Raw genomic sequence first — 10,308 nt, forward strand, 5'->3', positions numbered from 1 at the left:
GCAAAAAATAAAAAAAAACAAGCGAGTTTATCTGATGGCATACAGACTTCTGGAGACCAACATCAAGCACTATCAACCAACTCATCGAGCTGCAGTATTTCTGTGGTCAAGGGCGTCAGTTTGTTTTCAGAGTTGCTGGGGACAATAACCATACACTTGAGTGGGGTTTAAAAATAGCTGGGGACAATAAAGTAGGCTAGCACAGGGGTCGGCACCCCGCGGCTCTGGAGCCGCATGCGGCTCTTCCATCCATCTGATGCGGCTCTCTGCATGTAAAATAATGAATGGATATTTAAATAAAATGCTTTATATTTTACTGCATTAATTTTACATCTGTATGCCAATTCTAAATGTAAAGATTGTCTGCGTAAACCTGAACAGGTCCAACCCGGTCTTACTGTGAGACCGGGTTGGCGCGTCACGCTTGTGCGTAATCATATAGGCACTTTATGAGCTGAAGAGGATGTGAGATTCTGGGATTCTCCTCAGACGGCTCCTGGATGTGTCGCCACATTGGAGACAGGAACAAGCGCTATTCAGCCAAAGTTTCATCATCAGGGAACATTTTCTAAGTGACAAGTCTCTCTGAGAGACAGGGTTTGGAAAACACTCGCTTCAGTGGGAGGAACCTTCCACATGCGCTCTGGTTCTCTGGGTGGCTCTGGGGTTAATCAAGTTTAATTGTTTCTCGTTGCAACAATCTTCACAGGAAGGCAAAACAGTTAAACGGCAGGTTACAGATATTTCCATTTGACTGTTTATTTTGACAGATGAACTCAAGGATGTTGCTTGGTTTGAAAGAATTACCTCGACGCATACTGATGCGCATGGATGAGCTGACATTTTAATCGTTAACGCACATCGCGGAGGTAAAATATTCCCATCAAAACATCAGAGCTTTATACTGGACACTGTGTTCAGCGCGGCTTGGAGCGCCCACGGTGGACAGTGAGCTGAAGATCTGGGGTTCGCAGCGCAGTGCAGAACGGCGCATGCGATAAGATTTCCTCCCACTGAAACAGTCTGGAAACCCGGTCTCTCTGAGGGATGTCACTTGGAAAAATGTTCTTTTTATGAAATTATGAAACTTTGGCTGAACAGCGCTTGTTCCCGTCTCTAATATGGAGACGCATGACGCATCCAGTCTGAGGCAGAATAGCAGCTCAGAAAGCACCTGTAGAGACATTTGATCACGCACAAAGTTTATGTGGAGCAGAAGCGGTCGGGCCACGGCAGATGAAACGTTCCTAGCCTATATGAAGTTTAACTGTTTAATTGTAACATTAATATGTTACTGGACAAGCTGGTCTGGTTGGTTAGACCCGTGTTTGAAGTGGAAAACACACACACACACACACACACACACACACACCAATTAAATAATGCTGACAGCGTGGACTAGAAGACAGGTGATGGTTTACGTGTTTAAATGATGACCAGGCTGCTGTAAAATGTAATCTCCATCCACATCCAGACACAATAATCCTCTATTCTTTCTCTATTTGCTCTGCTCTTGTCTGGGCCGATCGCGGCGCGCCTAACTAGCGGCTGATGCACATTTTACGCATTTGGAGAGGTGGGCTGGAAGCTTTGTTTTTACTGGAAGATGGTCCACTTAACGCACGGTTGTAGACTACATATTAATGACAAATCAATGAAAATTAAATTGTGAGTTTTTACTTCATATTTTATAAATAAAAATGACGGGGGAACACATTTATGACGTCTTTTTAAACGAAATTTTCTAGCGCGACCTGCCTCCTTCACTGATGTCGCTGCTTATTAAGGTCCGTCCAAAATTACCGTGGGAAATGGGTAATAATGGCTCTTTGATGGGAACAGGTTGCCGACCCCTGGTATAAGATCTGAGCTGGTAAAACAAAAATCCTCATCAGCAGGCGTTTTTGAAAGTGGGGGGGACACAGCTGCCAATCACAAATTTTGCCGGGGACATGTCCCCGGCGTCCCCGGTTAAAATGACGCCTATGTCTGTGGTTAGGTCTCTCTCCGAGTCCGAGAGCTCCACTAGCGGTCAGCCCGCGCAGCAGACAGGCGCCAAAGCGGTCAGAGATGCGCCGGGCTGATCGCTGGGGAGAACCGGGTGGAAGAATGGAACACAGAAGTGTTCCTCCGAGAGCTCCACCAACACGTCATATTTCAACCCATTTTTATGTTAAATGCACTGGGTTTTATACCCATCGACATATACCCTATTCATTATTTTACTGTATTACATCTAAATTTCATGGTTAAACAGTACATGTTAAAATGGTAGTTAGCTAGCTACTTTGATAAGCTCAGCTAGTGCAAAAGCGGCAGTGACCTAAAATACATAAATATAATTTTACTTACCGAAAAAAATGAAGTGGAGATGGATGCTCTATTAGTGCAATTAATCCCACAGCAAGTCATTTGGTCCAACAGTTGCACAAATAATATCCAAAAAAGAACGCACAAACGGCACAACTAATGATCTAAGTTGAGAGACTGAAAATGGCTGAACAGTTTTCAGGCGAGACCGAGGCTCAGACTCGCCTTGTGGGGGGCTTGGCGACCACCCAGGCTGCATTCCGTTTGGACTGCTGGTGTTGCACCAAATTCTGCGACCCATCACAATTTGTGACCCCAGGGGGCAGTGTTGCATTTTGTTGCGTCTGTACATCCTGAATTGGCATAAAAGAAGAAGATGCTATGTTTAAACCGTAAACGACATAATCTTTGAGGAAGTTGTGCGGCGCGGACTATGGATATTAAAAAGAGCGTTTGTTAATGTTTATTGCAAACAAACGGGACAATAAATGCAGCGATAACCAGGGCTTTGACAAGAAATGTTTGCTAACATTAAACATTGATTTTACAACATGCGAGGTCCGCAGGTAAAATGTTCAGAACTTCCATTTATTGAAATAAATTGTTGTGATCTACATCCTCAGTTTATTAGAAACCACTGCAGATTATTTGGTTGCCACTTTTTTTTCCCTGTCACTCCAATGCCACTCATATGTACTGGTGGAGATAAAAGGGAACTAAAATGACACAAACATCACAAAACGCCTTTTGTTGTTAATATTTTTAGTGAAAATTGATGGCCACATTCTGTGACAGCCACTATCACATTGTGTGACCTTACTGTAACTTCAGTTATATTGATTTTTACATCACACAAACTGTTTCTGGTAACTTCTCTGATGATGTAGTTTATAAAAAAGTGCATTTGACCTCTGACATCTGCACTATTACTGAGATGCAGGTGGTCACATTCTGTGATAGCCACTATCATATTGTGTGACCATGGTCCGCGCCGCACAACTTCCTCAAAGCTTACGTAGTTTACGGTTTTAACGTAGCATCTTCTTCTTTTATGCCAATTCAGGATGTACAGATGCAACAAAATGCAACACTGCCCCCTGGGGTCACAAATTGTGATGGGTCGCAGAATTTGGTGTAACACCGGTACCCGTCAGCTGCCTCTGGAGTCCTACAGGCCAAAAAGACCTGATAGTGCTCTTTTTTTCAGCTTGACAGCATCCCTAACCTCCGGTGTCAACCAACGGGGTTCGGGGGTTGCCATCATGACAGGCACCGACGATCCTGCGACTACAGCGCCAGTCGGCCGCCTCAACAATGGAGGCACAGAACAGGGTCCTTTCAGACTCAATGTCCCCCGCCTCCCCCGGAACATTTAGGGAGTTCTATTGTAGGTGGGAATTAAAGCTCCTTCTGACAGGAGACTCTGCCAGACGTTCCCAGCAGACCCTCGCAATACATTTGGGCCTGCCTGGTCTGACCGCATCCTCCCCCACCATCTGAGCCAACTCACCACCAGGTAGTGGTAAATTGACAGCTTCGCCCCTCTCTTCACCCAAGTGTCCAAGACATGCGGCCGCAGGTCAGATGAAACAACAACAAAGTCGATCATCGAGCTGCGGCCTAAGGTCTCCTGGTGCCAAGAGCACATATGGACACCTTTATGTCTGAACATGGTGTTCATTATGGACAATCCATGACTGGCACAGAAGTCCAATAACAAAACTCCTCTTGAATTCAGATCGGGGGGGTCGTTCCTCCCAACCACACCTCTCCAGGTCTCACTGTCGTTGCCCACGGGAGCGTTAAAGTCGTCCAGCAGAACGAGGGAGTCACCGGAAGGAGCGCTCTCCAGCACCCCCTCCAAGGTCTCCAAAAAGGATGGGTAGTCTGAACTGTAGTTTGGTGCATAAGCACAGACCACAATCCGAACCCGGCCCCCCACACGTAGGCGGAGGGCGATTTATTTACATTAAAGTTAATTTAGAAAAGAAATAATCACCCAGCAGATGTTCATAAAAACTAAAGCGAGAAGGTCGAGGTATGACCAGAACCTCTGTGAAGTTCATCTCTTTCTGCTCAGATGTTGAAGTGATCAGAACAGAGTTTTACTTGAGGGATCCAGTAAAGGTACGTCTGCACACGTGTCAAAAATCACCCTGCTTCTGGGATTTAATCCACTCTGCACAGACTTTTCACCAGTTTCACCCCACAACATGCTGACATATTTCACAGTGGAAATATGATCTGTACTGACACCCCTGGTTTGTGTATCTGTTTGTCTTCCAATAGACATTAAGACCTCTCCTACCATTTCCATTTTTAAATCCAGATTAAAAAACCAAACTTTTTCATGATGCCTTCCATGAACCTATCCTTGCATCTGTGGTCTACTAGGTCTTTATCTGTGCTGTGTTAAATTTATTCTATATGTGTTTCATGTGTATGCCTATTCTGTGCTGTTTTATCTTAATTCTATATTTTAAAGTAAATACTTTTACTTTATATGTTTCTATTTTTCTGTACTATGTTGTCAATATTCTTTGATTTGATTTTACACAACATGGTGTGACATTTTAACTATTTCATTGAACTTGTGATTGTTTTAGCTATGTGAAGCACATTGGGCTACCGTTTTGTGTATGAAATGGTCTATATAATAAACTTGACTTGACTTTTGCTCAGGGCCGTATATTCAGGGATCTTCAGCTTTCTGGACTGAGTCCAGCAGAGAGAACAGCTGTGCATGAAGCTGCAGTGGAAGTGTTGGCGAAGCTGCATTCACTCAACTTGGCATCACTAAAACTGGAAGGGTTTGGAAAAGGACCGGGTTACTGCAGGAGACAAGTTAGAGGATACATTTTACTCAGTTATAAAATAAAACAGATAAAAATATTATTGTTTATAAAAATAAGAAATGCTGCTCCATCTTTAAAAGTGTCCCGATGGACGAAATTGTACAAAACTGTAGCCCACAGAGACATTGCTGCTATGAACGAGCTCTCTGATGAGCAGTTTATCTGAGAAAGATGATGATGTCACGCTCGTCCATGGAGACTACGGACTGGACAACTTGGTATTCCACCCAACAGAGGTGGAGTTTGGAGAATTTTACAGAAATCTACATCTTTTCAGAGTGACTTCATGGTGTGTTTTGTTTCTAAAGGCCTGTGTGGTAGCAGTGTTGGACTGGGAGATGTCCACCGCCGGGAACCCGCTGGTGGACCTGGTTTACTTCCTGATCCCACATAGAAGTCTCAACACTTCCAACACAGTCTGCAGCTTGCAGGGAATATTGGGTAGCGCCATTCTTTAGTGTGTGGAATCATTTTAACTTCTCTGTGCCAAATTTTAAAACATAATTCATATTTACGCTGTGTGTGTGTGTGTGTGTGTGTGTGTGTGTGTGTGTGTGTGTGTGTGTGTTTCCCTCCCTGTGCAGGTGTTCCAGCTGCTGGTGACCTGATCTCTGCTTACTGCAGATGTAGAGGAATCCCATCTGATCTTCTTCTTGGCTCTGTCTGCTTTTAAAATAGTAGCTTTTCAGGTTTTTGCAACTTTCAACTTGAAATAGAAATCTGATATTGTTATCCAGGCGACAGATTCAGGTTGATTGCTTTTTTTTTTAACCTTTAATTCCTATAGCTGGTCTGGGCTCATTTCCTGCAGGGAACCATCAATCACATCTTTCAGTGTGGAGTTATTGGCTGAAGTAGCTCGGCTTGTGAGGTTAATGTAGTCAGATCTAAAAACTTAACTAATATAAACATGATTATTGTCATCCACCTGCAGAGTGAAACTTCTAATGCACAGTAGGGCAAAAAAGTATATTTAACTTTTGAAGTGGCTGTCAAATACTTTTTTTTGCCTCTGTAGTTTCTAGCTTTTGCTTCTAGCATATACTGCCAGTGTTAAACATTTCACATGTGTGTATTTTTCTCGTGCCAATCTCCTCACAAGTCCGACAAGAGACGGCCTGTTACCGCCAACAGCCAGAGGACGGGCTGTTCTCCAGCAGGTCAAAGATTTCCTCCAACAATATGAAGCTCCGACTGAGGAGGTCAGTGACAGAAAGAGCTCCGTTTGTTCTGATCAGATTGGATAGAGTTCATTCATGCAGTCAGGATGAGTTCATCCCAGTGAGAAAACAAGGAGTCCGTTGACTGAATGAACATGCAGACTCATCATGATTCACTCGGTTTACTTTGTTGTTTTCTGAAACTTTTTAAAAGAATCGTGCACACCGCTACAGTTGGAAGTGGTCACTAAGGAATCAGCCTGTTCTGTTCATGCAAGGAGTTGTGTAACTTACCTTTTTTTATTTTATTACCAGGAAGTAATCGAGTACTACAGAAAGCATGCTCACTCACCACAAAGATGGCACTACCCCCAAATCACAGAGGATAAGGGTGTAAAAGGATTTAACCTTTTTAATCCGTCCTGACTCATCACACAAGTCATCATTAATGACAAGTGAAATGTTATTTTACAGCTACAATAACACTGATTTGTTGAGCTCACTGCTGATCCATTTGTCAGAAATGATTTGTGTTTTCTTTGATCTGAGAATCCAGGAGAAAGCCAAGCAGGCGGGGCAGTGGAACCGGTTCCTGCCTGCCGTCGTCAGCGGACTCACGCTGTTGGATTACGCCTACATCGCAGAAGAAACTGGGCTCTGCGATTTAGCGGATATCATCTTTAGCTATCCTCCATGTTAGATTCTTACTTACATGAGTAATCCCAATTTTTGCACACAAACCTCTCCAACTTCACATACATTTGCAAAAATTCCATCTAAATTTAGCAATTTGACTGTTTCTTTAAAGATGCAGAAATCAAAGAGCCGCTCGGCAGCGAGGAGAAGAAGAAGTTTTTGGCTGGAGCCTCTTCTTAGGAGAGAGATCAGCTCCTGGTTCTGCATGTGAGGTAGATTTATGACCACGTCACTAAACATCTAGAATCAGAAGAAGGCTGCATGGTTGCAGGACCACCTACTGGGCTGACACGACTCCATGCAGGCAGCAGGCTTTTAATTAGGATGTTTTATCACTTCTTGGGCTGGGAAAAAAGAAAAACTTGTAAAAGAGGTTGTGCAAAAGCTCTAAAGCATCAGTCTCGTTAGTTGTTTGACATCCTGGAAGTTTTGGGCTGAGCTACACAGATTTCTGCTCAATCTTTTTGGTTGAACTTTAAACACATGACCTGTTCTGATGTTATTTCTTCACAAGTCCTCCAGACAAAGAGCCAAATCCAACGGAAGCAACGAAATCCTGATATGTGAGCAAAACATTATAGCCAGATATAAACAAAACAAACATCAGATTGTTTAATAAATTCACACATCCTTTCATCCAACCAGTCATGGTCAGAGGTCACATATAACAGATCCAGCTATCCCTCTTCCCAGTGGCATTCCCAACTCCCCCCGGTAATTCTAAAGTGGTCCTAGACCAGAGAAGTCTTACGGCCCATGACATTTGGAGAAATGAAGCATGTCGTAGGCAAACAAATGTCTTTGTGCCAGTGTGATTAGACTCTTCATTGGTCTGGCTGTGTGCCAGTAAGTGCACCTGTGGGCGCAGCATACGAGCCTGCTTGGTGCAACTTAAAGAGGGACTAGAGTGACTGTAGAGATCCACTCTGGCTCCTGTCAGGTTGATGGGACAATTTGAATAATAAATACTCAAACTCCCACTATGTGTTCAGACCTCCTCCTTATGTTTTGGTCCCACGAGCCTGGCCATAATATATGGGGGCTTGTCCGGGATACTCTTTAAGACTCATTGCTGGAGACTGGACCTGGTGTTTCTGTAAGGCTGAGGCTGGCTGCCCTATAGAGGAAGTTCATTTCGGCTGCTTGAATCTGGAAACTCAATAAGTTAGCCACAATCCTGTGTCCATAGGTGAGACACAGGTAGGTAGACATCTTATTTCAGGGGATTTGTTGTCCTGCAAAGCTGTTGTGCCAGAATAACCAAAACAACATCTTCATTAATGCGCACAGAGCCCAGATCTGTGAGTTCAATCTGTCATGACCAAAATACTTGAAATCCTTCTTTTGGGATTGAGGTTGAATCCAGAGATTCCAAATCCAGACGCCTTCGCTCCTGTGCCTTTAGATCCCATCCATAAACGCATCCCACGTGGATGGCCAGCTGTTTTTGAGTTCGGCCTGCAGGGAACCGACTCAGTGTCAGGACGCGCTGGTGAGTGGAGCAGAGGTAAGGATCCAAACGCAGGGGAGGAAGCAGGCAGGCAGACAAACTAGAAAACTCAAAAGGTGTTTAATGATAACTGGACACAGGACATGCAATGAGGCAACAAGAGACACAGAACTGGAGGGGTTTAAATACAGGAGGGCTGGGAGCTTGGTTGATTGGGAAACGAGAGGCAGGTGGGAGCAATCAACAGAGACACAGGCTGAACCAAATGGGGAGACAGGACAAGGTGTGACACTCAGCTTAGTGCTGCCTCAGCTACACTGCAAAGATGAAGATCTGGCCCACTATTTTCATCACAAACAAATAAAAACATTTGTAATTTAGCTGCCATTGTTAAATATCTTGAGAAATTATTAAAAATCAAACCATTGAAATCAGCAGGTGTTATTTACCAGTAGCCTTCTGATGTTTTTAAACTTCTCTTTGGACAAAGCAGCTTTAAAAACAGCAGCAGAGCTCTGGATCTCCTCGGATCTGCTCTGAACATTCAGAGGTGACCTGCAAGCGTTTCTACATCTTAAAACTTAACGTAGCAGAAATGTGGAGCAGGAGGAACGCTCTGAGTCAATTTTTTTGTCTGAAAATGTGAGAATGTAGTAAGAAAGTTCAGTTTTCCAGCTGTGTTCGGCACCATTATTAAATTAGAAGAAAGCCTCAGAAAGCCCACCCTTCTGCAGAGCATCACTGGAGGCATTTGCATTTTATCCATTGTGCATTCCAGTGATGGTTGTGGTCTGAAACCAGTCAGGCTGCAAAATGTGCAACAGCCACTGACACAGTTAAAGCTTGTTTGAAACAGTTACCTTCCAAAAGCGGCAAATGCCAGTTCCCTGTGCGTAATTTCTCCCACTTCTGTGCTCCCTTTGCCTGTAAACAACACAATGTTTCTAGAGGTCATCACAAAGAGTGGTCTTTGCAAGCACACACTGTGATTCAAGTGTGTGTTCATAAGAAATTCGTTTTAGGAAGGTTTAGGCCTAATTTGGTCCTATTTCTCCTCAGAGCCCAGCATTTCCTCCAGCAATGTCGCCAACATGCAGTGCAGCCTTCGCAGGGACAAAGATGGCTACCTTCTAAATGGCGGTGAGTCATCCCAAGAGTTTTCCAGCCTTTAAATGTCTTCAAAGACTTTTAAAATTCCCAACAAGTAGTGTATTTATCCAAGATTAACGTGTAAACAGAGGATGTTTTTCAACAATTAAACCTGAAAATTTTATTGTCAGCTCAGTTTCTCTAAAAGGGTCGTAAAAGCCCTAAAAAGCTGCATGCTAGCTCAAACTGCTAGCACATGGGCAATAAAACGCTCACATGACTCATAAACATTATATAACATAAACAGGTTTTAATGATCCCAGAAAGTCTTGAATCGGTTTGAATTTGAGAAATGAGGCGTGAGTTTAGCAGGAGATTGGAACAGGATAAGGTCATGGATTCCAACCACAATAGATAATCCGTAAACCGGCGCTTAACTCTGACGTGAGTCTTTGTAAGTGACGCGAGTTGGAGATGAACCAGAAACCAAATCACTAACAGGACAATGGATGTTAATTTTGCGGTAAATTAAAAAGCTGAGCGAAACAAAAGTGTTCTGCAAATAGGAAACAGAAATAGCTAAAGTCTGTATCTTTTCTCAGTTTTCACGTGTTTTTAGTTGCTTTGCAGTTGATGGTTTCAGCCTGTGACACATCTGTGGTCAGGCCCATCTTTTTGACTTTTCTCTTGTCGGAAGTGAAATTTCCTCCAGTGGAAAGAATCCTTCGGAGAGCTGAGAGCGACTCCT

At 43.6% G+C, this 10,308-nt stretch overlaps 1 pseudogene; it reads left to right on the forward strand.

The window, feature by feature from the left end:
* The first annotated feature begins 4,350 nt into the window (after window positions 1-4,350).
* Window positions 4,351-10,308, forward strand: LOC139070524 (acyl-CoA dehydrogenase family member 11-like; annotated as a pseudogene).

The sequence above is a fragment of the Nothobranchius furzeri genome, chromosome 7 (assembly GCF_043380555.1).
Source record: "Nothobranchius furzeri strain GRZ-AD chromosome 7, NfurGRZ-RIMD1, whole genome shotgun sequence".
Lineage (NCBI taxonomy): Eukaryota > Metazoa > Chordata > Actinopteri > Cyprinodontiformes > Nothobranchiidae > Nothobranchius > Nothobranchius furzeri.